General features: G+C 41.9%; 1 pseudogene; it reads left to right on the top strand.

The window, feature by feature from the left end:
• Positions 1-26,275, top strand: part of LOC110641111 (probable terpene synthase 12) — a 71,668-nt pseudogene that overhangs the window by 922 nt on the left and 44,471 nt on the right.

Genomic DNA, 26,275 nt, shown 5'->3' with positions numbered 1-26,275 from the left:
AACACAGGATTTAACATGGTTCAACCGTAAGGTCTACGTCCACGGGCAAAACAAGAGAAAAAGTTCCACTATGATGAAAAGAGCAAGATACAATCAATCAGAACTCTCAAACCCTAACCCTAGTGTGTTTCCTGAATATCTCACAACTCTTCCACAAAGGGTATAATATTACAATATTTATATTGGTCTATACCGCAGGGGCGTTGCCCCTACACCACCAAGAAGATCAGTGGTGGGAGCCCAGGTCCTCCGCAACCACCACAGATCTCACTTTTTATCCTAATCGGGTGGCAGCGCGAAACTTTCAGGGTCAGGTCACAATTCGAGTCCATGAAAAATATATCTAAATTTCAAAGCCACAAAAATAATAATTCTTCCCCTTGGCTTGAATTTCCTCTATCATCAATAAAATAAACTACAAACACTCTGTCTTGCCATATGCCCTTGCAAAGGGCATTGCTGAGCACTACAAATACCAACCAAGTCTAGACAATGCCTAAACTTACTGACTGGGACTCCTTTGGTCATCATATCTACTGGATTATCATGTGTAGAAACTTTCTGCACAACTACAGTCTCCTAAGATATAATGTCTCAAATGAAGTGATATCTGACATTAATGTGCTTAGTTTGCTCATGGTACTTCTAATTCTTTGTGAGATGCATTGCACTCTGGCTGTCACAAAACACTATTGCCTTATTTTGTATCAGCTCAAGATCACCCACCAAACCTTATAACCATAAAATTTCCTTTACTACCTCTGCTAAGGCCATATATTCAGCCTTTGTGGTAGACAAAGTAACTGTAGCTTGCAATGTTGCCTTCCAACTGATAGCACTTCCAGAAAGAGTAAATGAATAACCTATCAAAGATCTCCTCTTATCTAAGTCCCCTGCAAAATCTGAATCCACATAGCCAACAACTGAATCACTCATCTTGGCCCTGCTAAATGTCAGACCAACATCCGTAGTACCCTTAAAATACCTCAAAATCCATTTCACTGCCTGATAATGCTCTTTCCCAAAACATGCCATGTATCTACTCACAACACTAACTGCATGTGAATTATCAGGTTGGGTGCATACCATAGCATACATGATGCTACCAATAGCACTTGAATAGGGAACACTAGACATGTGCTCCATCTCCTCATATGTTTTTGGTGACATATCTGTAGATAACATGAAATGGGCAGCAAACGAAAGTCACAGGCTTAGCATTATTCATGTTGAAATGCTTAAGCACTTTCTCAACATAAGCCTATTGAGACAAGAAAAGCTTCTCAACACTTCTATCCTTGGTAATTTCTATTTCAAATATCTTCTTTGCAGTACCCAGATCCTTCATCTCAAACTCATCACTCAACTGCTTTTTCAGAATATTAATTTGTGACATGCTTTTAGCAGCAATAAGCATGTTATCCACATACAACAATAAATAAATAAAGAAATCATCTGAAAGCTTCTTATGATACACACAACTGTCATATGAACTACGATTAAAGCCATTATGAACCATAAATGTATCAAATCTTTTGTACCACTGCCTAGGAGACTGTTTCAGACTATATAAAGATTTCTTAAGCAAGCAAACACAGTTTTCCATACTTGGAATGACAAATCCCTCGACTGACTCATATAAATTTGCTCCTCAAACTCACCATGCAAAAATGCTATCTTTCACATTTAGTTGCTCAAACTCTAGATTATGAAGAGCAACCATAGCAAGTAAGACTCTGATAGAACTGTGCTTCACAACTGGAGAAAACACTTCATTAAAGTCAATCCCCTCCCTCTGAGTAAAGCCTTTTGCTACCAACTGTGCCTTATATCGAGGTGCTTCAACCCCTGGAGTGTCTTCCTTTTTCTTAAACACCCATTTGTAACCTACGTCCCTTAGGCAATGTTACAAGCTGCCAAGTCTGATTCTTGTGAAGAGACTCAATTTCTTTACTTATAGCACCTACCCACTAATCTGCATCTGAACAAGAAATAACTTCTCTATAATTGTTGGGTTCATGCACATTAACTGTTTCAGCAACTGACAAGGCAAACGCAACTAGATCTGCATATGCATATCTCTGCGGTGGTCTAATATGTCTTCTCTATCTACCAATTGCAATGCTATATGGTTCTTGTTGCTGTTGCTCAGGTGCATTCTCTTGTTGATCAGGATCTTGTACCTCATCCTCTGAATCACTGGACTGAACTGCTGAAGTATCAATATCAAGCTCCACCTGTTCTCTGACACCATGATCTAATTCTACTATTGACTTCTCCCTCTGACTATCCAATGAAGCAGACTCATTAAATCTCACATCCCTGCTGATAATTAATCCTAGAGACTTTGGATCATTGCACCACAACCTGTAGCCTTTCACTCCAGATGCATACCCTAGAAATATGCATTTTCTTACCCTCGGCTCAAGCTTACCATCTCTCACATGAGCATAAGCAGGGCAAGCAAATACTCTCAGCTGAGAGTAATCAACAAGTGAACTGGACCAAATCTCAAAAGGAGTTTGCACTCAATAGCTATAGATGGAGATCTATTAACCAAGAAACAAGCTTTATTAATTGTTTCAGCCCAGAAATCCTTTCTTAATCCTGAATGTGAGAGCATGCTTCGTGCTTTGTCACAAAGCATTTTGTTCATGCGTTCTGCAATACCATTCTGTTGTGGTGTCCTTGTACAAGTGCGATGTCTCACTATACCTTTATTACTGCAGAATGCATTGAACTCACGATTGCAAAATTCTAACCCGTGATCAGTTCTAAGACGCTTAAACTTCTTTTCTCTCTGCTTCTCAATCATCGTCTTCCACTTTACAAAGGTTGAAAATGCCTCATCTTTTGTTTTCAAAAAATAAACCCACACCATCCGAGAGTAATCATCAATCAAAGTCATAAAGTACCTGGCACTGCTCTTGGAAGGGATTATATTAGGACCCCATAGATCTGAGTGGATATAATCCACTGTTCCTCTGTTCTTGCACACTACCTTTTTATCTAACTTCACCCTGATCTGTTTGCCAAACACACAGTGTTCATAAAAGTCCATAGATTTTGTTTTCTACCTATCCAACAAATCCCACTTACTTAACACAGATAATCCTCTTTCACTCATATGACCAAGACACATATGCCACAATTGAGTCTGATTCTGATTATTGCTTTCAGATGCTACTGCAGCTTCCTCTAAAACTATATTGCCCTGAAAAAAATACAATCCTGAAACCAAACTGCTCTTCATGAGTACCATAGAGCTCTTGAACACTTTGAGAACTCCATTCTCTGTATGGTATCTGAATCCATGAGAGTCAAGTGTCCCAAGAGAAATCAGGTTCCTCTTTAGTCTTGGAACATGCCAACACTTTATAGTTCTGACAACGCCATCAAACATCCTCAATCTGATGTTACCAATTTCTTCAACAGTTAATGCATGATCATTACCCAGAAACACCTTGCCACTCATCTATTTGTAAGTGATAAACCAGTTTCTATGTGGACACGTGTTATAAGTAGCACCAGTATCAAGAATCCAGAAATTTTGTCCATGATATGAACTCACGGATAAAATTTCTCCAGCATTGTCATCAATATTGTCGACACCATATTTTGGCCGATCCCCAGAATCAATAAATTTCGAAACCGATCCCCAGCACTAAGTGTCCCTTTGCCAGCCAATTACATGTCCGATCTCTCTTTGCCGTACAACCACATTTCCGATCTCTCCTCAAAAGGAATCGAATCAATATTGAGTCCCCATGTCATTTTAAAGCCTCACTGACCTCTCGGACCAATTGTCAATTCTCCTGACTAGTCAATTACATTCCCGATCTCTCTTGACAAACGAAATTGAATAAACACTAAATCTTTATGTCACCATTTTTATTGCCGATCTCCCTTTTAAAAGTTTAGGAATAATCAAGTTAAGGTTCCAATCCAGTTTAATGATGATCCCGATCTTAAGTGTTCAAGCCAAATTTTCAATTTTAATCAAGTCCCGTTCAGCATTGGTTCCCTGCCGATCTCATGCTTATTGTGTCTTCCAACCTCTTACACTTAGATTAATAATCACTTTTTAGTTGTTTTAATATGCTCAGACAATCAAGTGCTTAAGTAATTTAGAGATTTTTCGATCACATATGTTCCTTGAACAAAAAAGGAAATTTCATTTCATATTAAAATTTGTACAAGTCATTCGGCTGGAGGATCACCCCCAGCCTGATCTACATTTTTCTCACTTCCTCTCTCAGTCTCCTCACCCTCAGCCTCCTCTTAGCTTTCCTCTTCTTCTTGGGGAGCCAGGTCAACCATCTAGGAGAAGTCCTCCTCGGGATAACGCTTCTTGAGCTCGGCCAAGAGGTCCCCATGAGCATGTACATAAGCGCCGGCCTCCCTTGTTACTACCTCTTCCTCTTTCGCTTTGAGCTCCTCAGTGAGGTGAGCAACTTCACCGGCCCGGAGCACCTGAACTTCCTCAAGAACATGATCTTGCTCGGCCAGAACATGAGCTTGCTCGGCCAGCTTGTCCTCGTAGAACTTCATCCGCCCCTCAATTTCAGATATGTAGTTCTGAGTGGATGAGAGTTGGGATCGGAGGGAAGCCACCTCATGCCCCATCTTCTCGACCTCCTTACCCAGGCGGTGAGCCTTCTCCCGAACGATGTGCTGATTCACCAAACACTCCACGTTCAGGCTCATGGATCGGGTCAGGATGTCATCAAGATTGTCCGGAGACAGCCTATCCCGATCCTCTCGGAGGCAGATGGAGGACCCCAAGACCTTAGCAAAACACGGGTTCTCTTGAACCGTGTGGTTCTTCTCCAGCGAATGGATCAAGATTTGGGCACCACGGGAAAAGGGTCCTTACAGGAGTCTGGGAAGGACCCCCTTCCGCACTCGAAGCGACTGGAGGAGGTGGAGGCGGCTCTTCTTGTGAGGAGGAGATCGGACCACTTCTATGACCAGCGGTCCCGAGGGTTGAGATGAGCCTCCTTGTATTTCTCCAGGTTCATGACCGGGTGTTTGAAGCAGCTCAGAACACTTCATCTCCCGCACCTTCCGGGAGACCTCCCTCTTCCGCTTTCGGCTCTCCTTCGAAGCTTCGCCGCTTGCCATACCTGCACAAAGAAGAGGTCAGTGAGATCGCTAAGGTCCAAAGATCTGGATATAGGAAAATACCGATGTTGAGGTCAGAGAGCTAAAGCCCCCGATTTTCGCCAGTGATCAACTCCATTATCCAGTGATGCAGTTCGGCAGTCACCGCATCTAAACAAGAGAACTTCTCTCTGCCCGTCTGATCTTTCAGCTCCATCACCATTAGGCCCTCTTCCCTATTTACGGTGAGGCGCTTCGGAAGTACGGGGCCCTGGTGCAGCCAGCTGCGAGGGAAACCTTCAAAGCCATTCGAAATTTTGCTCCTAAGGATAAAGAAACGGTTCTTCTAATTCTTAAGGGAGGAAGGCAGATCGGTGAAAAGCTAGCAATGTGGCTTCGCCTGGAAGAACCAATACTCGTCATCCTTTCGACGAGTTAATCTATGTAGTTCAGCGAATACCTTAGCTGTAGGACGCAATCCCTTAGCTCGGCAGAGGCCTCTGAAGGCTACTAGGATCCGCCACGAGTTCCGGTGGACTTGGACTATGCACACTTGGTGAAATTTTAAGACTTCCTTGAAGAAGTCGTCAAGAGGGAACCGCAACCCAGCTTTTAGTTGCTCTTCATATACTATAATCATGTCGTTCTCTTCGAAGAAGTGATCGGCTCGGAGATCGCCGTGACACCGGATGAGTTCGAATGAATCAGGATGAATGTTGTATTCTTGGCTGAACGATTGTAGGTCGGTTTCTTGAAGAATTGATGGCAGCTCTCCATGGGAAGATTTTCCCTCCCTGAAGAAGGTACATGCCTTGATGGTACTGCTTGCCCCCTAGCTAGAACAGAGACCCTAGGAGGTTCAGGTCGCACGCTTGGTCTGACCACCTCCACTTCATCAGATGACCACGAGATCTGAACGGAAGGGGGGCTTGCCGCTCTCTGACCCTCGGCGTCGCTCATTTTCAAAGGAAACAAAGAATTTAAACTAAAAGAAGGATCAAAACCCTTACCGGAGCCTGATCGGTATCGGAAGAACTTGAGAAAATGAGAGAATTTTAAAGTTGTTCGCGAGAGGCTGAAAATGACATAATGGAGCAACTGGCTAACCCTTCCCCTATTTATACCCGTCCGAGCATTTAATGCTCATGATGTCCCAAGCAGCGCATCGGTTAACGAGATCCACCAGTCTTTTCTGACACGTCTCATGAATATTCCGGAGATTCCATAAAGAGAGCGGCCAACTATAGAGCGGTAGATTAAGATGTTTTGAATTATGGATCGGATAAGGTCATTCAAATTAAGAGTTGGATCGGGTAAATACTTCGGAGATCGGAAAATAACCAATGAAATAATAATAAAATTATAGTTGTCAAAATAAAATTTTATTTCCGAAAAGCTCGGATTACATCATTTGGGTGATCTCTAAGGATCGGATTACATTAAAGGTCGGGCTACATCATTTAGGCGATCACTAGAGATCGGATTACATTGAAAGTAAAATTACATCATTTGGGCGATCTCTAGAGATCGGCAGTACATCCCATCTAATAAAGACCTATGTCAAAGCTTAGTCTCGTGGCTGAGTCAAAAGATGTGTTAGGCCAGCCATCGACATCGGACAGATGTACAGCTCAGATGGGGGGACTATGACTCTCATGAGGATGAGAGAGGTCATCATCAATGTTATTGCTTAGAACCGAGCCACTGTCGGGACACCTAATGTGGTGAGGAGCCAAATGAACTTCAAGGCGCAGTCACCAATGGTAAGGGAAATATTAGCAGTCTTCTCGCCCAAAGTCAGTTCGCCGATTATATCGGCCGAACGATTCGAGATCGACATGATCGAAATCCTCGATCCAGGTTGGTAAGTTAGTCCGGTTCTCCCACTGTCATCAAATGAGGTTATCATAATTCTTCGATCACCGGGGTCGTAAATTTTCAGTCGAGAAATAAGAAGCACAATCGGAAAAAGATCAAAAGCCACTATCATGGCCGGGACTACTGCCAGAGCAGTTAAAACAGGAATTGTGAGAAGGAAGAGGAGAAAATCAAATGCGGGGGGTTTCCCGATTGAAGGTATATATATAGGAAAATCCGAGCATTTATTTCGAGCGAAAAATGAAGCGAATGCCTCGAAAATCGAGGGAATAAATGCTTTGACTGAACCGGACCGAAGGAAGGAGGAGACTGGAGTAGGAGAGATCGGAAAAGAGGAGCCCGGCATAAGAGATCGGAAAAGCATCATGTTGGAAAGACCAAAAAGGAGGGGAGATCGGAAAACAAAGAGAATAAGACGCCTACCGCTGTCGTCATAACCAGAGCCGAGGTAGTTAAAGCATTGCAAATGAAATCTCTACCGCACGCCCCAGAATTGCCCGCATTACTGACATGTGCCAGAATATGTCATGATAGTGCTGTACATCCTAATCTCCATTGTTGATCCGACTTGTAAGGATGAGCCCGGAGCCCTTGGATTAAAGAAGAAGATGACAAGACCAGCGCCTTTCACTCCTAGCTCTCGGATCGCCCTTGACAAGAAAATTTTGGGCCGTCAGATTAGAAGAGAGAAAGGACAAATATTTCGGAAGAGATCTCAGCCGTCCGTTCTGATACTCTTTAATTCCCGAGCCTCAGATCGTGTCCTTTAAAATCCTGACCCCCCATCTCCCTCAAAACAAATCCTGACCCTTCATGGGGAGCACCCGGTTCCTATAAATACCTGCATGAAAATTGTTCAAAGGAGGACAAAAGAAAGAGGTAGTTATTATAGCGGAAGAACTCTGAAACTTAATTCAGTTCGTTACTCTGCTAATTTTAAGTTTTCATAAGAAAAACTTTTGAAACCAGTTTTCTGAAGTGTTTTCTTGCAAAGGGATTTTTGAATACTGGAACTCTCCGTTTTCAGTTCATTCATTATCCTGTGACGCTCTCACTTTCAGTTCTTTGTTATCTTTATTTCCACTCCCATTGTCTAAGCTCGACTTCATTCAACTCGGTTATTATTTTGACCTGACTGTATTTTAGCGAAGCATCCTTCATTTCAAGGGGAACCTCAGCCCTCAGGCTAATCAGCCCGCAGTCCTATTACGTTTTATGATTCTATAGTTAGTTCATTAGATTCGGCTCCCTACAGGTGAGTGCTTATATCTCTGCTTTATCAAGGGCTCATTTTATTTTACGTATTTCCTTTATCTTTATGTTTGTAATTTTCACTAAGTTTATATCGCATTATAAAATGCAGAGAGGGTCATTCTCGAGTTTACTTCTTTGTTAACCAGTCCATTCTTTTGTTAATCTTTGTTGCTTCTAAATGCAAGAGTTCTTGTCCCAAGTAGTGTATAAGTAGTTGGATAAAATGTAGGTAACTGTATCTTAAGCGTTTCTTTAAAATAATAAAAGGTGTGAATAACAAGTCAGAAAAATAGTAAGGCCGAATCACTAGAATAACACAAAAGACAATTGGGTAAGACGTCACAAGGCAGAGTAAAACCGAACCTTAGATAAATAAATGGAATAGATCGGGTATCAAAAGGTACTGGTAAGGCGACCACATAGGAAGGTCGGAAAATTCAGTTTGGTATCCCTTGTCTAGTCACAAGGTACCAATGAGTTAAAAGAGGCCTTATTCCTATCCCCGGCATCTTTGATTGCCAAAACCTTTAGTCTTAGGCTCTTACAAGGTGTAACTATAATCAAACTTCGAGAGGTCGGAAATGTCCTTATCTGACTCTCGATAAATATTTTAAAGAGATCGGAGGAGAGTTCTTATCCGATTCTCACTAAAAATTTTAATAAATATTTTAAAGAGATCGGAGGAGAGTTCTTATCCGATTCTCACCCAAAATTTTCATAAATATTTAAAAGAGATTGGAGGAGAGTTCTTATCCGATTCTCACCTGAAAAATTTTAATGAATACTTAAGAGAGATCGGAGGAGAGTTCTTATCCGATTCTCAAGCCCAAAATTTTAATAAATATTTTAAAGAGATCGGAGGAGAGTTCTTATCCGATCCTCACCCAAAATTTTCCTAAATATTTAAAAGAGATCGGAGGAGAGTTCTTATCCGATTCTCAAGCCTAAAAATTTTAATAAATATTTTAAAGAGATCGGAGGAGAGTTCTTATCCGATTCTCAACCAAAATTTTAATAAATATTTAAAGGAGATCGGAGGAGAGTTCTTATCCGATTCCCAAATTAAATTTTAACAAATACGTAAAATGATTCCCTAAAATAAAACTAATACGCAACAGCAACTCACTAAGGGTCGACTCATTTATTTATATATCTGGGTAACCCGAATTGGTGAAAAATCAAATATTCCCTTTTATCAAGAGGATTAACATCTCTGTTCGAACCTCCTAACTACCAATTCTAGTTTATAAAGAGCTTGAAGTTAAATCTGCTTACCCTCATTGAGGGACGAGGTGGGGTGCCTAACACCTTCCCCACCCGTTTATGGACCCCGAACCTAGAATCTCTGTTTTTGAAGTGGTTTCATTTTAATTTATTTTCACAAATGGTTTTCTTTAATTTCCCTCAAAATTAAAGTGGCGACTCCTCACTCTTTCCCACTTCGGTGAGTGTTCGTCCAGGCGACCGCAAAACACCTTGCGACAGCTTGGCGACTCCGCTGGGGACACGGTTTCAAAATTTCCGCCCAGAGGTCCAAAAGCATATTTAATTTTATGTTCCTATAAACTAGAATTATATTTAAATAGGTACAATTTACGAAACTTGAAAACCTTAGTTTATTAATGTTTGTTATTTCCACTAACCGCTTTGTTTATTTTTGTTTTATATCCTACAGCATTCTCCATCTAAAAAGGAAAAATAAAAATCCCCCTATACTGGGAAGAGGTAAAGGTGTCCCTTCACACACTAAACACTCACACGATGTCCTCACACACTTCAGCCCTATACCCGGGCTTTCTTACCCTTTTAGGAAAATAGGAGGGGGTCATGTAGCGGTACCCGTGGGTTTTACCCCGTTAGTATCCGTGAAGGCTTCTGCTCAAATTGAAACTCGTTTTATTTACTGTGATACCCGTAGAATTTTCCCGACAGTATCATTGGGGATAGAATGGGGCTCTACTGTTTACAGTAGGGGCAATTTGGGAACCTGTGGCTTTTAGAAAATTAGACCTTGAGCTTAAACTATCACGATAGCTAGAAGCCATAGCAAGCTACCCTATAAGATAGAACTATCCAATTAGGTAGCACCCAGCCGGTACTAGGACTCTCCTTATTTTAGGACAAAAGGGGCATACTTACTCTTACCCTATTCTGTTTATTTTATTTTGTTCTTATTTTTAAGGGTAATCTTGAATCATACTGTCAGAAAAACCTACACATTTTCCTACTTCGATAAATGTGTAGGTATTGCTACGCCAACAGTATAATTCAAAATTACCTAAAATTACCCTGCTAATAAGTTTTTCCTGCAGGCATCACCAAATTAAGGTCTGTAAAAGGATAAGCATCATTTTTAACATGGCATCCTCGAGTCAGTCGGCAGAAGAAGTTCTTAAGTCAGAACATAATGCTAAACCATGGCCCAAAAATAGTTTAGTGCCCCCACACAGTGATACTAGCTCATTACCTCCAGTGGACCTGAGCAAGATTGAAGTCAGAATGAACAGTCTCGAGGGTCTGGCCAATGGTTGGAAGTCATTTCCCGATCAGGTTAAAGCACAATTTGAGAAGAAATATGGGAGGATTGCAACCTTGATGCGAGTTAAAGTTCAAATCCCGGCCCTAAAGGCCATGTTGCTAGTGTGGAATCCTAAGTATGGGGTGTTCTCTTTCAACGATATCGATACTGCTCCCACTATGGAAGAATATCAAGCATTGCTAGAAATTCCTTATGCAGCACAGAATCGGATCTACCTACACCTCGAGCATAGGAAGACCTGGAAACGGTTCGCACACATGCTGGGAATTCCACCAAAAGAAGCAAAAGCAAGGGAAACTGTTAAAGGGAACACGCATGGATGGTATTGGACTTATCTCAAGAAAGGGTTGGATCAATGCATCCAAGATGAACAGTGGGATCAAGCTTCATTAATGCTCGCTTTAGCAATCTATGGCCTGATCTTGTTCCCTGGACCTTTCGGAATCATAACCTGCGGTGTTGTGGAAATGTTCTGGGCAGTGGAGAAACAGAAGGTCAATCCAGTACCGGCAATTCTTGCCGAGACTTTCTTAACCCTTACTTACTGCAGACAACAAGGCAAGGGGTCCATTAAGTGTTGTTCTCAATTGTTGCATCTCTGGATCATTAGTCATGTGTGTCCTATGGAGACGAAGGGATTAACTTGGTACCTTGACCAGCCTCTCATTGAGAAAATGACCCGATTAGTAATCAGCCCGAAGGATGAGCCGCAGTGGCAAAAATGGATTTTGAGCTTCAACAGCCATGACTACTGCTAGAAGAAATTATGGACGTCGGGTCAATCCATTTTGGTCGGCACGGGGGGTAATCAATTAGTATCCCTAATCGGAGTGACTGGATACACAAGTTACACTCCGGCATTAGTAATGAGACAATTCGGCTCGACACAATTCAGAGTCAACATTGAAGAATACCATCAAGGACATTTCTACCACGAGCTCAAAGAAGAGGAAGGGTTGAAATAGCTCGCAAATCTTGGGAAAACATCACTCTGATGGAAAGATCGCTTAAAGGCCCAAGTGCCACGGGCGATTATCTTAAATGGAGGGCTGACAGGGATCAAGAACACTTGACTGCAGATTCAACAAAATTCGAAGACAACGACCCTCGCCGAAATGTCCTATCAGAAGAAGCTAATAATCATTTGGCCGATTCCCTACAAAAGGCAAACACCGAAAACTCGCAACTGCAAGAACAAATAAAGCAGTTGGAGGACCAACAGCAGATCCTCAAGAGAAAAGTAAGAAGGCTCAGGGAAGAGGCAAGGACCGAAAAGATGGGCTTCGAAGAGCAAGAGGCACGATGGGAAAAGGAAAAAAGCTCTCTTCAAGCTGTGGTAAAAGAAGTAGAAGCATAGAATAGCAAGCTTTAGGAAAAAATGAGATACCAAGAGATACTCGTAGAAGAGTATAAACAAGAAAACAAAAAGAAGAAGCTCGAATTGAAGGAACAGGCACTACTCATCAACGATATTTTAAAAGAATGTGCTAAGGAAAGAAAGGAAAAAGAAAGACAAGCCGCTCTCTATCAAGAGCTGAAAGAGAATGTTGACCAGCTGGAGAGAACGATGGCACAGGGAAAACAAAAACTCCTACCTGAATCCGAGTATGCTTTGAAAGCGTTTAACCCTGCCAGATAAGAAGAAAGGTTATATGAGTATCTCAGAAAATGTCATCTCATTATAAAGAACCTCCCTGAGCCTAGGCCGATGTAAAGAATGCTGTGTACAAATTTTTCAGTTAATAGAATGATTTTTGGGCCATTGTTTAGCAAAATTATGAATGAATAGTATAACTCCCCCAGGAACACCCTCGTTAGGGTTATACGAAAAATTGGATGTGCCATATGGACAGGTATCATAGATGCGCATTCAATCCAGTCATTCACAGTCAGACTCTCGAATGATGCCATGATAAAATTGATGCAATCATCCTTCTATAGATTTCATTTTGGCTCCCAAATTGTACTGTATCCTTTGTCCGAACCAGGACCTTTAGTTTTTTTTTACGAAATTCAAAATTCATTAAAAGCTTTTATTTCCCTACAGAAAATCAACATTGCTTCAAACAAAGCAAGTCTGACCAAGCACGCGGTTCAACCCAGACGAGTGTACTTAACGAGATCCCAAACAAAAAAGATAATGGAAGACCAGGAACAAGTACAGAACCTACAAGGGCAAGTGTCCGAGCTGAAAGATCAGGTCTCAGAACTTATGAGACTAATGAGGGAGATGTCCCAGAATAAACCTGCTTCAGAACCTAACTTACCACTACCTCCCCCACCACCTACAACAATTGATCCTCATCAGGCTTCAACCTCTTTCACCTTCCAGTCACCTATCCCAGATCCGACAATCACTGTCAACCCGGCTACCATAAATAATGACCTACCTTTCTCCCATTACCCAGCCGTCTCAAATGCCGACCCCTACCCTTTAATACTAATTCCTCCAGTTCACTCCACCCCTCATCTCCCAACTGGGGGAGCATTTCATGCAGTAGGAGGAGAAAATAAGACCAGCGAAAATGAGAAGCTGTCTGCTCTAGAGGAGAGATTGAGAGCAATAGAGGAGCTGAACATGTATGGTTCAGTCGATGTGGCGTCACTGAGATTGGTGCCAGACGTGGTGGTGCTGCCCAAGTTCAAAATCCCGGACTTCGACAAATACACTGGGAACACAGAGCCCCGCATTCACCTGGCAACCTACATTGCCAAAATGTCTGCCTTGACAGAAGATGACAGACTTCTCGTCTACTTCTTTTATGAGAGTCTCTCCGGGACAGCCCTGAGATGGTGTATACAGTTGGACAGGAGCAAACTGCGCTCCTGGAAGGATTTGGCTGATGCTTTCCTGAGGCAGTATAAGTTTAACTGCGATGTAGCCCCTACGAGGAGAGACCTCCAAAACCTAGTGTAGAAGGACAGGGAAAGCTTCAAGGAATATGCCCAAAGATGGAGGGAGAAGGCTACAGAAGTATATCCTCCAGTAACCGATAATGAACTATGCTCCCTGTTCATCGAGACATTGAAGGCTCCTTACTTCAATTTGATGATCGGAAACACTTTCAACAGCTTCTCGGATATTATCCAAGCTGGCGAGAGGATAGAAGCTAATTTAAGGATGGGACAACTGCAGGAGTTGACTGAGAATCCTGCGAAGAAAGCTGCCAGTTTTGGCAAAAAGAAGGAGGGTGATGTGCATTCCATCACCCGGCAGAACAATTATTCCCTACTTCCTCAAAATAACTACCGGCCATACCCTCCCCCTCATGGCCAAACCATTGCAAACATCCCACCTCCTTTCCCAAACTATCCACACCCGTGCCCACAGTACCCACCACCTACAAATTACCAACCTAGACAGCCTCCTCCACCTACCCAACCCAGACCACCTCAAAATAACCAGAGACCACCAAAAAACTCTGATCCACCTCTGCCCCTCCCACTCAGCGAAATATACCGATACCTCGTCGATATAAACCAGATAATACCCGTTCCCCTTGACCTAATTCAGCCACCATACCCCACGTGGTATGATGCCACTGCCCGTTGTGAGTATCATGGAGGAGCACAAGGGCATTCAACTAACAACTGTGGGGCACTCAGAGGGAGAGTGCACGCTTTAATCAGGAACGGGTGGTTGAAGATTGAGGGAAATAGTTCCCTCCCCAACGTTACCTCAAACCCGTTGCCCAACCATAATGTGGGCAATGGTGCAAATATGATAGACTCAGATGGAGAAGGGTCAACCCCAGAGGTAGATGAGCTGATTCTTCACTTTGAGGCAATTTTTAGGATGGCAGTAAGGGAAGGTTACCTTTACCCTCAAGCATCAGAACCTGAAGATGGGGCTGGCTGCTTCTATCATGGAGGGGCAACTAACCACCAGCTGCAAAATTGTGAAGAGTTTAAGCAAGAGGTTCAGAACTTACTATCCCTCAAGGTCTTGAGATGCCAGACAAGGTCGAAGATGGAGGGCGGAGTAAATATAGCCCAACTTGGCCAAAACACCACTACCCGTAATCACAGAATTACTTTCTCACCCCCAGCGTCCTCACCTCCAGTGACAATCATCCGAACCCCGCCTCAGCTCCCTGTCACAAACACCCATGCCATACCTTGGAATTATAACTTCCAAGTTTTCACTCAAGGAGCGTCAAGCAGTACATCAGCTCCTAATCTTGCTTCACCTTCGGCACCTCCAAAATCGTGCTTCACTCCTCATGAGCATTTTAAAATGACTTATGCCGGACCTACCAAGAAGATTACTCCCTGTGCTAATCCTCACCGCCATCACATCGCCATCGCCACAAAATCTTCCCTGCTTGAATCAGAGGTTGAGTTTATAACCAGAAGTGGAAGATGTTACGGGTGTGATGAAAAAGAAAAGAAGAGAGGAAAAGTAAAAATGGGAGAGTCACAGAAGATTACAGAAGAAGAGGTTGAGAAAACGGAGGAAGTAGAACCTACCGAACCAAGAGAGGAAGAGGAGCTGCTGCTTCAAATAATGAAGCAGAGTGAATATGACGTGGTTGAGCAGTTAAGGAAGACACCCGCCAGAATTTCACTATTGTCACTAATTTTGAGCTCAGAGGTACACCATCAAGCTCTGCAGAAAATTCTGGATCAGGCCTTTGTGAACCCCGACATCACACCGGGGCAGTTTGAGAAGATAGTGGGACAAATTCAGGCATCCAGTTTTGTCACCTTTTCTGAAGAAGAGATAGACCCTGCAGGCTTAACACACACTAAAGCTCTGCATGTGACGGTGAAATGTAAAGGTTGTATAGTGGCCAAGGTCCTTATTGATAATGGATCGACGCTCAATGTACTGCCTAGTGCCACCTTGGCCAGGCTACCATTTGACCGATCGAATATACGTCAGAGTGCTATGGTGGTAAGAGCCTTTGATGGTACAAGGAGAGAAGTGCTGGGAGACATTGACTTGCCACTCCAAATTGGCGCATGCACTTTCAACGTCACATTCCAAGTGATGAACATTGAACCGGCCTACACTATGTTGCTAGGGAGGCCTTGGATCCATTCAGCGAATGCTGTTCCCTCAACTCTGCACCAGAAGATAAAGTACATTATGGACAGTAAAATCATCACTGTGAGAGGGGAAGAAGCCATATTGGTCACCAAGCCATAATCACTTCCTTATGTGGAAGCTGCCGAGGAGTCGTTGGAAAGCTCCTTCCAAGCCCTCGAATTACAAGAAACTATCTCAAAAAATGAACGGGCTATGGCTATGGTAGCCAAGGTGATGTCAAGGAGTGGGTATGAAGAGGGCAAAGGCCTAGGCGCCGCATTGCAAGGGATTGTCGAACCTATACCTGCTATCCAGAAGGTAGGCCATTGCGGTTTGGGTTATAAGGAGGACACCTTCATGGATGGGCAATTCTGGATGAGAAATCAACTTCGGGATCAAAGATTTGATCAGAAAATCAGGAGGATGAAGGTAGTCCCGAGAATCACGGAAGTCTTCACTAAACCGGTCATTGAAAATCTGGCAGAGGTGGAAGAATCACTTGATGAACCATCCATCGATGTCATCCACTTGGATTCCTTGTATGAGGTTCTGGTCTCCCCAATGGCTGAAGGGTAAGAACTGGACAACTGGACAGCAGAGGACATCCCTGTACTTAATTTCGAGTAAAGTACCTTTGGTTATCCACACTTGATCACTTTGTCCATGGTAAGTGATCAAGTGTAATATTGTAAATGGACCCTTTTCTTATGTCATAAATCTTAATGAATTAATAGCGCATTTTATATTCAATTCTCCTTTTCTTTCCTTTTGAATTCCATCCTTATAATATATTCTATTTTCGTTCATTCAGGACCATTCATCAATTAACACCTAATAATTCAATAGACTCAGAAATTCTTCTGGTTAGTTTTGAAATCCCCATAACTACCATTACTTCAAGTGATTCTGAGGTGGAGCTCACAGAAGAAAGGGATGAAAGGGATGAACCTTCCTTAGTGCCTTGTGGAGACGAAACGCATACCATAAACTTAGGCATCGAAGAAGTAAAAAGGGAACTTAAGGTTGTAGAGAGTGAAGAATTGGGAGATATGATCAGTTTGCTCAAAGAATTCCTGGATGTATTTTCATGGAGCTATGACGATATGATCGGTTTGGACCCCCAGATAGTGACGTACAAAATTCCTCTAATTCCGGGGACAATCCCGGTAAAGCAGAAATTAAGAAGAATGAATCCTGACACACTGCTCAAAGTTAGGGATGAGGTCAAGAAACAGTATGATGCTGGGTTTTTGGAAGTAGTCAAATATCCCCAATGGATAGCTAACGTTGTCCCAGTAATGAAGAAGGATGGGAGAGTTAGGGTGTGCGTTGATTATAGGGACCTTAATAAAGCGAGCTTGAAAGATGATTTCCCTCTCCCCCACATTGATGTGTTAGTAGACAATGCTGCGAGATTGGGCAGGTGTTCGTGTATCGATGGGGCATCGGGATACAATCAAATCCCAATGGACAAGGGAGACAAGGAGAAAACTGCTTTTATCACTCAATGGGGGGTATTTTGCTATCGGGTTATGCCTTTCGGGTTAAAGAATGCTGGAGCCACCTACCAACGCGCTATGGTCACATTATTCCACGATATGATGCATAAAGAAGTGGAGGTGTACATGGATGATATGATCATCAAATCTAGGGGAGAAGAGAGTCATGTGCAGGTAATGAGGAAAGTATTTGAGAGACTCAGGAAATATCAGCTGAAACTGAACCCTGCCAAATGCATATTCGAAGCTAGATCTGGGAAATTATTGGGATTCATAGTGAGCGAGAAAGGAATAGAAGTTGATCCGGACAAAGTCCGAGCCATTCAAGAGATGCCATCCCCAAAAATAAAAAGGGAGGTGTGCAGTTTCCTGGGGAAGTTGAACTACATATCAAGGTTTATTTCCAATCTCACCGCCAAAGCTGAACCTATTTTTAGGCTACTCCGAAAGAACAACACCACTCAATGGGATTCAGTTTGTCAAGGGGCTTTTGAGAAAATCAAGCAGTACCTGTCCAACCCACCAGTATTGGTTCCGCCGGTGGTAGGAAGGCCTCTGATTCTGTATATGGCGGTCCAACAAAACTCAATGGGATGTGTTTTGGGGCAACATGATGATACCGGTCGAAAGGAAAGGGCTATTTATTACCTGAGCAAAAAGTTCAATGATTGTGAATCAAGGTACTCTTTCCTAGAGAAAACATGCTGCGCGTTAGCCTGGACAGCGAATCGCCTCAAGCACTACATGTTGAATCACAAGACATAGCTCATTTCTAGAATGGATCCTATCAAGTATGTATTCGAAAGCCCATTCGTGCCGGGAAGGATAGCCAAGTGGCAGGTCATACTATCTCAATATGACATTGTCTATATGACCCGGAAAGCAGTGAAAGGTAGCGTGATCGCTGACCTCCTAGCAGAAAACCCTATCCAGGATTATGAGGCTCTAGATTTTGAGTTCCCTGATGAGCATATTAACAAAGTGGACTGCGAAGAAGAAAAGCCAGCTGATGTGTGGGAAATGTAGTTCGACGGAGCTGTCAATTTGTCCGGTAATGGAATCGGAGCTATATTGGTATCCTCGGATGGGAAACACTTTCCGATAGCGATCAAGTTGAGATTTGATTGCACCAACAACATCGCAGAATACGAAGCTTGTGTGATGGGTCTACAAGCTGCTATCGAAATGAAGGTCAGGAAGTTGGATGTATATGGAAACTCAGCCTTGATCATTTATCAAGTCAAGGAAGAATGGCAAACTAAGGATCCGAAGCTAATCTCATATCAGAAGTACTTATTGGAGTTGATTAAGAAATTCGAAGAAATCTCTTTCACTCACCTTAGTCGAGACAAGAATCAATTTGCAGATGCCTTAGCCACCCTGGCTGTTATGGCTCACATAGAAGAAGGGCAGACGACTCAGGTACTAAAGATTAAGGCAAGGAGTGAGCCGGCTTACTGCTTCATGATCGAAGAAGAACCTGATGGTAAACCTTGGTACCATGACATCTTGCTTTACATCAGAACCAGAGAATTCCCTTCAGGGGCAAGCAAAAATGAAAAGAGGATGATTCGGAGATTGGCATTAGGATACTTCCGCAGTGGAGAAACCCTATACAAAAGGAGCTCCAACAGCGAATTGTTGAGATGTGTGGATGCAAAAGAGGCGAAGAGAATCCTTTTCGAGACTCATGAGGGGAATTGTGCAACCCATGCCAATGGGCATATGACGGCTAAGCAAATCATGAGACGGGGGTATTTTTGGACTACCATGGAAAAGGACTGCGTCTAGTATTTCCAAAAGTGCCACAAGTGTCAAATCTACGCGGATTCGATAAATGTTCCGCCTCACCATTTGTTCAACCTCGTTTCGCCATGGCCTTTCGCAATTTGGGGCATCGATGTGATTGGTCCCATCAACCCTAAGGCATCCAACGGGCATAGATTTATCCTGGTAGTTATCGATTATTTTTCTAAATGGGTCGAAGCAACATCATATGCTCACATTACGCAGAACACATTTCTCAAATTCCTCAGAAATAATATCATCTGCCGGTACGGCCACCCCAATGAAATCGTCACTGACAACGCCAAGAATTTGAATGGTCCGAAGATCCAAAGATTATGTGATCAATATAAGATCCAACATCTCAATTCCTCCCCATACCATCCCCAGATGAATGGAGCGGTGGAAGCTGCAAACAAAAATCTCAAAAGAATAATCCAGAAAATGACGATCACTTATAGGGATTGGCATGATATGCTCCCCTACGCCCTTCACGCATACCGGACTTCCTTTAGGACCTCAACTGGTGTAACTCCTTACTCGCTGGCTTATGGGATGGAGGCTGTATTACCTATAGAAGTTGAAATTCCTTCCCTAAGGATTCTGAAGGAATCAGGGATTGATGAGTCAGAGTGGATCCAGTCGAGATTGGATCAATTAAACTTGCTGGATGAGAAGAGGCTAGCAGCAGCATGTCATGGGCAGTTATATCAGAGGAGAATGGCCAGGGCATTTAACAAAGGGGTTCACCCACGTGAATTCCAACCAGGGGACCTAGTCTTGAAGAAAGTGCTTCCGAATCAAAACGATCCCCGGGGTAAATGGTCACCAACCTATGAGGGACTCTATGTGGTTAAAAACGCATTTTCTGGTGGGGCCTTGATCTTGACCCACATGGATGGTGAAGAATTTCTAAGACCTGTGAATGTCGACACCGTCAAAAGATACTATGCCTTAAAAAAAAAAAAAAAAAAAAAAAGGAGTAGGGGTGAAAACCCGAAAGGGCGCTCCCAGCAAAATGTCTGAAAGAAGGTGAAAACCCTCAAAGGGCGCTTTCTGTAAAATGAGTGAAGGATGAAAACCTGAAAGGGCGTTCTGAAAGAGCAAGCTAAAAATAAAATAAAATTCTAGGGGTGAAAACTCAAAAGGGCATCCTAAGAACCAAAAGGGAGAAATAAGGAACGGGGCATGAAACTGAGAAGGGAAATAGACTGTCATGGCACGAGACTTCAAAGTACTAGAAATAATGGCAGTTAAGGGATTTCAAAGCCAGCCACAAGGAATATGTGAGATCTATCCTTGTACCCATTTTCTTTGAAACTATACCTTTGTTTCTTAAAACCATAATAAAGTTATACTTTATTCACTTTGCTTTTATCTTCCTGTACACTAACTTTTTAATATTCTCCTTCTTCAATCCCTTTATCTAATGCGCTATTAATCATTTAAAATTTTGCCATAAGATTAGGATTTGAAAATTGATAACCTCACGTACTTTGCTATGAGATTTGCAGGGGATGGCTTAAAAAAAAAAAAAGCTTGGAAGGGCGCTTCTAGTCAAATGGGCTAAAGGAAAGTGAAAACCCACAAGGGCGCTTTTCGTAAAATAAGAAGAAAGTCGAGAACAGAAAAGGGGCATCCGAAGAAATGGGGTCGTAGGTCAAGTCTTGCAACTCGTCCTCCATTAATCATCGGCTTTCGAGATCCTGTTAAGTACACTTCATCAGGGAGGAACTTCTCGTGTCGAGATTAGACTTGCTTGTAAGTTGATTTTAATTTTCAGCATTTTAAATTTCCTGTTATCAACCTCTGGTTCCTTGATCTAAGTTGATTTTAATTTTTAGCATTTTAAATTTCCTGTTATCAACCTCTGGTTCCTTGATCTAAGTTGATTTTAATTTTCAGCATTTTAAATTTCCCTTCATCAACCTCTGGTTCCTTCATCTAAGTTGATTTTAATTTTCACCATTTTAAATTTCCCGTTATCAACCTCTGGTTCCTTCATCTAAGTTGATTTTAATTTTCACCATTTTAAATTTCCCGTTATCAACCTCTGGTTCCTTCATCTAAGTTGATTTTAATTTTCACCATTTTAAATTTTCCGTTATCAACCTCTGGTTCCTTCATCTAAGTTGACTTTAATTTTCACCATTTTAAATTTCCCGTTATCAACCTCTGGTTCCTTGATCTAAGTTGACTTTAATTTTCAGCATTTTAAATTTCCTGTTATCAACCTCTGGTTCCTTGATCTAAGTTGATTTTAATTTTCAGCATTTTAAATTTCCTGTTATTAACCTCTGGTTCCTCGATCTAAGATGATTTTAATTTTCAGCATTTTAAATTTCCTATTATCAACCTCTGGTTCCTTGATCCAAGTTGGTTTTAATTTTCTAGCATTTTAACTCCTGTTACCAATATCTAGGTCACTAACTTAAGTAGGCTTTAGTTTCCTAACCTTGAACACCTAATCGCCCAAAATATGGGTCTGAATCTTTACACAATCAGGATGTCATCAAGATTGTCCGGAGACAGCCTATCCCGATCCTCCCGGAGGCAGATGGAGGACCCCAAGACCTTAGCAAAACCCGGGTTCTCTCGAACCGTGTGATTCTTCTCCAGCGAATGGATCAAGATTTGGGCACCACGGGAAAGGGTCCTTACAGGAGGCTGGGAAGGACCCCCTTCCGCACTCGAAGCGACTGGAAGAGGCGGAGGCGGCTCTTCTTGGCGAGGAGGAGAGCGGACCACTTCTATGACCGGCGGTCCCGAGGATTGAGATGAGCTTCCTTGTATTTCCCTAGGTTCATGACCGGGCGTTTGAAGAAGCTCGGAACGCTTCATCTCCCACACCTTCCGGGAGACCTCCCTCTTCCGCTTTCGGCTCTCCTTCGAAGCTTCGTCGCTTGCCATACCTGCACAAAGAAGAGGTCAGTGAGATCTCTAAGGTCTAAAGATCTGAGATATAGGAAAATACCGATGCCGAGGTCAGAGAGTTGAAGCCCCCGATTTTTGCCAGTGATCAACTCCATTGTCCAGTGATGCAATTCGGCAGTCACTGTATTTAAACAAGAGAACTTCTCTCTGCCCGCCTGATCTTTTAGCTCCATCACCATCAGGCCCTCTTTCCTATTTAGGGTGAGGCGCTTCGGAAGTACGGGGCCCTGGTGCAGCCAGCTGTGAGGGAAACCTTCAAAGCCATTCGGAATTTGCTCTTAAGGATAAAGAAACGGTTCTTCCAATTCTTCAGGGAGGAAGGCAGATCGGTAAAAAGCCCGCAATGCGGCTTCGCCTGGAAGAACCAATACTCGTCGTCCTTTCAACGAGTTAATCTATGTAGTTTGGTGAATACCTTAGCTGTAGGACGCAATCCCTTAGCTCGGCAGAGGCCTCTGAAGGCTACTAGGATCCGCCACGAGTTCCGGTGGACTTGGACTATGCACACTTGGTGAAATTTTAAGACTTCCTTGAAGAAGTCGTCAAGAGGGAACCGCAGCCCAGCTTTTAGTTGCTCTTCATATACTATAATCATGTCGTTCTCTTCGAAGAAGTGATCGGCTCGGAGATCGCCGTGACACCGGATGAGTTCGAATGAATCAGGATGAATGTTGTATTCTTGGCTGAACGATTGTAGGTCGGTTTCTTGAAGAATTGATGGCAGCTCTCCATGGGAAGATTTTCCCTCCCTGAAGAAGGTACATGCATGAAAATACCTGCATGAAAACTGTTCAAAGGAGGACAAAAGAAAGAGGTAGTTATTATAGCGGAAGAACTCTGAAACTTAATTCAGTTCGTTACTCTGCTAATTTTAAGTTTTCATAAGAAAAACTTTTGAAACCAGTTTTCTGAAGTGTTTTCTTGCAAAGGGATTTTTGAATACTGGAACTCTCCGTTTTCAGTTCGTTCATTATCCTGTGACGCTCTCACTTTCAGTTCTTTGTTATCTTTATTTCCACTCCCATTGTCTAAGCTCGACTTCATTCAACTTGGTTATTATTTTGACCTGACTGTATTTTAGTGAAGCATCCTTTATTTCAAGGCGAACCTCAGCCCTCAGGCTAATCAGCCCGCAGTCCTATTATGTTTTATGATTCTATAGTTAGTTCAGTAGATTCGGCTCCCTACAGGTGAGTGCTTATATCTCTGCTTTATCAAGGGCTCGTTTTATTTTACGTATTTCCTTTATCTTTATGTTTGTAATTTTCACTAGGTTTATATCGCATTATAAAATGCGGAGAGGGTCATTCTCGAGTTTACTTCTTTGTTAACCAGTCCATTCTTTTGTTAATCTTTGTTGCTTCTAAATGCAAGAGTTCTTGTCCCGAGTAGCGTATAAGTAGTTGGATAAAATGTAGGTAACTGTATCTTAAGCGTTTCTTTAAAATAATAAAAGGTCTGAATAACAAGTCAGGAAAATAGTAAGGCCGAATCACTAGAATAACACAAAAGACAATTAGGTAAGACGTCACAAGGCAGAGTAAAATCGAACCTTAGATAAATAAATGGAATAGATCGGGTATCAAAAGGTACTGGTAAGGCGACCACATAGGAAAGTCAGAAAATTCAGTTTGGTATCCCTTGTCTAGTCACAAGGTACCAATAAGTTAAAAGAGGCCTTATTCCGATCCCCGGCATCTTTGAATGCCAAAACCCTTAGTCTTAGGCTCTTACGAGGTGTAACTATAATCCAACTTTGAGAGGTCGGAAAGGTCCTTATCCGACTCTCGATAAATATTTTAAAGAGATCGGATGAGAGTTCTTATCCGATTCTCACCCAAAATTTTCATAAATATTTAAAAGAGATTGGAGGAGAGTTCTTATCCGATTCTCACCTGAAAAATTTTAATGAATACTTAAGAGAGATAGGAGGAGAGTTCTTATTCGATTCTCAAGCCCAAAATTTTAATAAATATTTTAAAGAGATCGGAGGAGAGTTTTTATCCGATCCTCACCCAAAATTTTCATAAATATTTAAAATAGATCGGAGGAGAGTTCTTATCCGATTCTCAAGCTTAAAAATTTTAATAAATATTTTAAAGAGATCGGAGGAGAGTTCTTATCCGATTCTCAAACCTAAAAATTTTAATAAATATTTTAAAGAGATCGGAGGAGAGTTCTTATCCGATTCTCAACCAAAATTTTAATAAATATTTAAAGGAGATCGGAGGAGAGTTCTTATCCGATTCCCAAATTAAATTTTAACAAATACGTAAAATGATTCCCTGAAATAAAACTAATACGCAACAGCAACTCGCTAAGGGTCGACTCATTTATTTATATATCTGGGTAACCCGAATTGGTGAAAAATCAAATATTCCCTTTTATCAAGAGGATTAACATCTCCGTTCGAACCTCCTAACTACCAATTCTAGTTTATAAAGAGCTTGAAGTTAAATCTGCTTACACTCATTGAGGGACGAGGTGGGGTGCCTAACACCTTCCCCACCTATTTATGGACCCCGAACCTAGAATCTCTGTTTTTGAAGTGGTTTCATTTTAATTTATTTTTGCAAATGGTTTTCTTTAATTTCCCTCAAAATTAAAGTGGCGACTCCTCATTCTTTCCCACTTCGGTGAGTGTTCGTCCAGGCGACCGCAAAACACCTTGCGATAAATATCAGAATTAATAAAACTATCAACCACATTCGTAGAACTTTCTGGTTGCTTTCCCTTTTTATTTTTCAACTTGGGACAGCCTTTCCTGTAGTGACCTTGCTCCTTGCACTCAAAATAGTTGGCCTTTTTTTTCATTCTTGACTTAGATCTAGCCTTAGATTTCTTCCTGCTGGAAGAACCCTCCCTTAAATGTGTTCTTCCCCTGCTCACCAGACCTTCCCCCTCAAATCTTTCTCTATTATCTGGAAATTTCTTTTTCAACTCCTACGATTTTAGAGAATTACTAACATCGTCTAGTGAAATACTGTCTTTCCGATACAACAGAGTATTAACAAAAGTTTCATAGGAGGGTAGCAAAGAACATAATACAATAAGGGCCTGATCCTCACTATCAATGTCAATATCAATATTCTTCAGGTCCATAATGATTGAATTGAATTCATCCAAATGTTCTTTAATGGATGTAACTTCGCTCATTCTTAGATTGTAAAGCCTTTTCTTTAGATACAGGCGGTTGGTCAGCGATTTGGCTGAGTATAACTCCTCTAATTTCTTCCATGCTACAGACGCTGAGGTTTCACCAATAATCTCACGTAGGACATTATAAGTTACACTCATGAAAATCACACTCAGGGCTCTCTTTAGATCAACCTTCTCCGCCTCTTTCATACCTTCTAGAAAGTTATCCTCGATTGCCTTCCATAGACCTTGTAGGATTAAGGAAGATTTAATTTTAATCTTCCATAGACTAAAACTCGATCCACCATCAAACTTCTCCATTTCATACTTCGTTGAAGATGACACCATTTGTAAACCCTAGGTTTTGCGCACAAAGCTCTAATACTAGTTTGTTATAACAAGTACTTAAATCTAAGGCACACACACAAATTGTACAATCGCACAGTATTGAAAAGAGAAGAAGAATAACACAGGATTTAATATGGTTCAACTATAAGGTCTACGTCCACGGGCAAAACAAGAGAAAAAGTTCCACTATGATGAAAAGAGCAAGATACAATCAATCAGAACTCTCAAAACTTAACCCTAGTGTATTTCCCAAATATCTCACAACTCTTCTACAAAGGGTAAAATATTACAATATTTATACTGATCCATACCGCGGGGGCGTTGCCCATGTACTCCCAAAAAGATTAGTGGTGGGGGCTTAAGTCCTCCACAACCACCACAAATCTCACTTTTTATCCCAATCGGATTGCAGTGTGAAACTTTCAGGGTCGGGTCACAATTCAGGTCTATAAAAAACATATCCAAATTTCAAAGCCACAAAAATAACATTGTTCTTGACAAGATCCTATAAGTATTCTTTTTAGCCAAATTCCTTGACATGCTGATAATGTCATAGCTGCATATTCAGCTTTTGATGAAGACAAAGTTGTTGTACTTTGCTTCTTAGATCTCCAGGAAATAGCAACAGACCCAAGATTAAAAATGTAACTTGATGTACTTTGCCTATCCTATAAGCATCTAGCCCAATCACTTTCGGTGAACCCAATCAACCTGAAATCTGCTACTCTTCCATACCATAACCCAAAATCAATTGTTTTAGCAACA

This window comes from Hevea brasiliensis, chromosome 7, assembly GCF_030052815.1.
Source record: "Hevea brasiliensis isolate MT/VB/25A 57/8 chromosome 7, ASM3005281v1, whole genome shotgun sequence".
NCBI classification, from domain to species: domain Eukaryota; kingdom Viridiplantae; phylum Streptophyta; class Magnoliopsida; order Malpighiales; family Euphorbiaceae; genus Hevea; species Hevea brasiliensis.
Note: the sequence above shows the minus strand (reverse complement) of the source record. Positions and strands in the feature narration are given on the sequence as shown.